General features: G+C 43.3%; 1 long non-coding RNA gene across 1 annotated transcript; it reads left to right on the top strand.

The window, feature by feature from the left end:
• The first annotated feature begins 1883 nt into the window (after positions 1–1883).
• LOC4325223 (uncharacterized) lies at positions 1884–4474 on the top strand. Its single transcript, XR_010737637.1, has 3 exons — positions 1884–2695; positions 3459–3611; positions 3946–4474. It is a non-coding gene; the product is annotated as an uncharacterized lncRNA (long non-coding RNA).
• Positions 4475–5363: the final 889 nt, after the last annotated feature.

Below are 5363 nucleotides of genomic sequence, written 5' to 3'. Positions count from 1 at the left end.
GACACAAAGCAACTGATAAATCAGACATTAAACCCGCACCATTACACCTCTCTGGTAGGCTGCCCACACAATTAACATAATGCGGATATAAAGTAAGGCCAGTACTTAGACTAAGCAAAGTACCGAAGATATATACTACAGAAGAGATTACAAGAGCTGCTAGAGCCATACCGAAAACTCTTCCGAAGACTCTGAGGACTTCCGAACACTATTTTATGATACTCCACTTAGCACTATACTACTAATACTAATGTATGAAGAGGAATTGAGCTTGCTTGAGTGTGTTGAGAAGTGAAGTGAGCTTCTCCTTTTATAGGGTCGGTATGACGGTTACTCCATGCGAATTATCCATTTTACCCTTGTAACTGTCATTGAGAAGCAATCCTGGATGTCCACGTGGAAGGGGGAGGACCGAGCCGGCTTGCCCCTGGTTCGGCCGAACCAGGGGCAGCTCCAACCGACCTCCCCTTTATACAATGGGTGACAGGTGGGTTCTTTAGGCGGTTGTGGTAGTTAAAGTTGGTTTCCGACGGTTACACCTGACTTGTGGGCCCATGTTATCCATTTGTTTTCTTAGGAGTGAGGTTTCTTCACTTTCTATTTATTTTATTTGACTAGTGAAATGCCCGTGCGTTGCACCGGGTAATGTCACGGCAATTGATTGAAGTTTAACTGAACAATATTTTAAGCAATCTAGTATGTCAATAATAATGACAGAGGTTTTTTTTTACCATTATTCCACGTGTAAGTGTAAATATGAACGATGTACCTGATGAATTAGTCTGAAGCCCAATGCCGTGGTCACTTTCATGCAAGAGGCAATGGACAAAAAATGTTGGATTAACAAAAATAATACCAATAATAATCAGGATGGATCAAAAAATACTTTTAGATATTTACTCATAGCCTCGTATTGGTCACGTGTGCTTTCTCGGTCAACTCTCGCGTTGCAAGCATGTGTCTTGTTCTTAAAATCATGTGGACTCACGTTGAGACCGGTCATGTGACATGTGGATGATAGCACGCAGTTTTTTTTACAATCAATATTTTTTTTATCTCAAACAAATATTAGAGTGAAACTTTCCGGTGATTTTGATGTCAACAATAAAAAATAATAACAAAAAACTCACTCGTTGTATCTAGCTTCGTAACATAGCTTTAGTTGTCGCCGACCAGATTGACCACCAGTTCCAAGCCATCGTTGATGCTCGCGTTGAGCCGTTAATGGTGCCTGAATCCTGTCGTCTCTCTGCCTCCCTCTCGCATAGATCCACAGTTGGCAGCTACAGGAGGGGCAGATCCGGCGACCTCTTCCCCTCCCGCATGGATCCCGTTGTTTCTCTGTCTTCCTCTCGTGCGGATCCGTTGTTGGCGGCAACGGGAGGGGCGGATCCGGCAACCTCTTCCCCCTCCCACACGGATCTCGTCGTCTCTCCGCCTCCCTCTCGCGCGGATCTACCATCGGTGGTGATTGGAGTAAAATGCTAGTGCGTTGCATCAGGTAATATCGCGGTGGATATAGTTTTATAAACTAGTCATGTGTTGTGTGGTTGATATATAGTACCCAAACCTAATATGCCGCGGTGGATAAAGTTAAACACGGAGAAAAGGTGGCGAAAAAAGTGGATGGAGAAAAAGGGAAAACAACTTATTCCTTTTTGCATTTTATTTTCCTTTTTAAACCTTTATAACCTTTTGTTAAAATTGATTATTTTTGTCTCAGTAAATAGTGAAGTTAAGAATTGATGGTTTTTATGTTAATATTAAAAAAAGCAAAATAGTGAGGAGGTCATACCAGATTGAGCTGTTGCGCACCACCATCCTGACCAGCTGCCAGCTATCATTTTCTGGATAGCTCGAGGAGGTCAGAGAAAATGAGAGCTGTTGCACTTGCACACCACTCTCTCGTTCTCTCTCTCTCTCCCCGTCTTCCTGTGTCTCTTGCCCCATCCTCATCTGAGGAATACACTCTCCTGCTCTCCACTAACCTTTGCTCTAGTAGTTGTTGCCAACCAGATCCACCATGCCACCACCTGCTGCTCCAAGCCGTCGTTGCTGCTGCTGTTGATGCCTTCTCTTCCCCCTAGCTGCTGCTGGATTTAGCTTCTTAGATGACGCATTTCCGGATTGGGACGGCTTCACTCCTCCTCGCCTGGATCCTGTCGTCTCTCCGCCCCACTGTTGCGCGGATCCGCCGTCGCCGGCGACGGGAGGGGCGGATCCAACGACCTCTTCCTCTCCACGGATCCTGTGGCCGGCTTCACTCCTCCTCATTTGGATCCCATCGTTTCTCCGCCCCTCTGTCGTGCGGATCCGTCGGCGGCGGCGACGGGAGGGGCGGATCCGGTGACCTCTTCCCCTCTCGCATGGTTCCCGTTGTCTCTCCGCCCCCCTCCCTCTCGCACGGATCCGCCGCCGGCGACGACGGGAGGGACGGACCCGGCGGCCTCTCCTACGGTGATGATGGCGATGGATTTCAAGAGGTGTCGATGTCCACAACAAGACCGTCTGCGTCTTCTGGTCTCCATCACCGAAGCCACTGACAGCGCCGAGAAGATCTACATCACTCTTGAGCTGCCCCTAATCCCCACACACGCGTGCCGCCGCTGGTGATCGCTGGACGTCGCCTCCATCACCCCCTCTGCCAGCGACCGACATCCTTGACTCGCCGTCACTCCCAGCCTTTGCCGCCCAGGTACTTTAATTTTTTTTAGGATGCAAGTGATGCTTCAGCGAAAAAAGTTGAACTGGACATATAGATTTTGATTAGTGTTAATTATGAGTTACTTTTCTCATCTTGAATGGGTTATGATTGCTATATGTATTTTTCCTTTATATCTTCTCAACTTCTGAGATCCCTGTTTGCATGCAAGAGAAGGGCTTGTAGATACCAGGTCAGGAACTAATGCAAGTGATATGTATCCGAATTGGTTTTTGATAATCAGGATACGATGTGCAAACAGGCAGCAAAACCATGGCAATCTAGAGAACAGGTTGGCAATTTGGCATATTCATGTGAGAATACGATGTGCTACGGAGCTAAGGATGGAAGGAGACCTCTCCAAGCAGATTTTTTTTTTGTTTCTCCATGCTTCTTTTGCCTGCAAGTCTGTAACCAAACTACTCCTCTTTCAACTCACGGTCTAGCATCCGCTCAATCTGTATAGAATGTGTCTTAACTATCTAAGCTCAATAATTAATTGAGAGCAATATTTAGTTCTATTTAGTTATTGAATCCTTAGTGCCTCCTCCATCCTCCCTGTCTCTCTCTCCTCTTAACTGTTTGTAATGCTCTGGATTTTGGTGGTGGCAGGAGGATTTGGTCTGGTCTGAATATGTTTCCAGTCTAAACCAAGTCTAAATCAGTAGTAGACTATCACTGTTGTTGATTTGAGAGTATTTATATTTGTTGTTGATTTCCTTTTATATAATTAACTTGAAATTGAAATTGCATTCAGGTCACAAATCTAGGTTCACTAAACCCAAAGGCTTTTGTAGCAATGGGATGGCTGGTGCTAGTGGTTACTTGGGCAGCTATGGGGGTGATGGTGGGTATGGCAGTACACCAGGAGCCTAGGAAGAAAATACATGGTCAATAGGTAAGATATATGGTAAGTTCAATTCCCACACCCCTCTAATCGTTATGCAATTGCTGGTTGTAAATTGATTGGTTTATGCCTATTCGTTGCGGAGTTCAATTATGTTTAGTTTGTGTTTAATATTGATATTGATGTGTGAGTGCTTATGAATTGTTGTGTAAACCGTGTGAAATCTATATTGCCAGTGAGGTTTGTTGGCCCAATTTGGTGGTTTGGTCTGAAAATGCTTCTAGTCTAAACCAAGTCTAAATCAGTAGTAGACTGTCACTGTTGTTGATTTGAGAGTATTTATATTTGCTGTTGATTTCCTTTTATGTAATTAACTTGAAATTGAAATTGCATTCAGGGTTGAGTTCATTGATAACCTGGAATCGACATTGATTGGAGGTGCCTTGACATCCTCGACGAAGAGCCTTGCGATCTTCAATTCTATTATTTCTATTGTTTGTAATTGAATTTGTGTATTTTAGCCTGCGAAAAAATCTGTACAATCACGTTAGTGGGGTGCGCTAAAAATAGCGAAAAGAAAACAGGGATAGAAACTGACTCGGGATAGGCCTTGTAGCGCTAACCGGGATAGAATCTGACTCGGGATAGGTCTTGTAGCGCTAAAAATAGCGAAAAAAAACAGGGATATAATCTGACTCAACAAATCAAAATTGGTGTGTATGGGCTTATACGTGGGCTGAATTCTGGATGAATCAGAACCGGTGTGAGTATGGGCTTGTAGATGTAGAATACTGCACAAATTAGATTAGATTAGAATTGGTGTATGGGCTTGTAGATGGACAGTAGATGGACATAGAATACTGAAACCAGTTTGGGCTTGTGTATGGACTGAACCAAAACAGAATCGGATGCAGGCGGATGAATCAGATCGGATGAGTTAAATTTAGCGCGATTAATGACGGAGAAAAAATGCATGACCGGACGAAAACCCGCGATTACTACGATGTGATGACGGAAAAATCCAAATATTTATATTAAGTTATAGATAAATCCGTGCAACATGTTATTCTCGTAGAACTATATTATTTGAAAGCAAATATGCATTGTAAGCATAGCTAATTCACCATTATTTTAGTTATATTGACGGTCGAAATTTGTCTATAGTGACCGTCAACAAACATATCATACATAAATCAAGCATGAAAGTGTAGAAATACGGACTAAAACTTGGTATGCTTATATAAAACGATCCATCTGTATAAGTAGTGAATATACATGAAACAGGAGGTGAAAAACGCGTATTAGGTAAGATTGGCTGAAATCCCGATACTATCCTTATTATGCCTAATCGTGGGCTAGTTTGCATGGTTCTAAGCACGACTAGGGATGATGTATCTCAAAGTATGAAAAGAAACATGCAGTCTAGATAATCAAGCAGTTAGACACTTTTCAGGATGGTAGATGTCTTAGCTAATCTAATCTAGCAAGACAATTTAACCGAAACCAACATAAGCCCTAAAGTGAGCAGCAGCCGATAGAGCTAAATTGAGAAGCTAAGAATAGATTAACTAAAACATATGATAGCAATGACTCACGATATCGAGCCTAACGCATCTAAAGCGACATGTTAGCCGCAATAGCGCGGGCCATTGAAACGGGTTACCTCTTGCGAAGGACTCGCCGGAAAACGAGAAAAGTAAAAGGGTGGCGATACAATGAAGTTGTGTAGGATTTGCTCTCCTATTACAATACTATGGGGTTCATATTTATACCCCGAGTATAAACTTAGTCCATTATGAACACGACTCAAACCTT

This window comes from Oryza sativa, chromosome 1 (genome assembly GCF_034140825.1).
Source record: "Oryza sativa Japonica Group chromosome 1, ASM3414082v1".
Lineage (NCBI taxonomy): Eukaryota > Viridiplantae > Streptophyta > Magnoliopsida > Poales > Poaceae > Oryza > Oryza sativa.
This window is presented reverse-complemented; position numbering and strand designations above follow the sequence as displayed.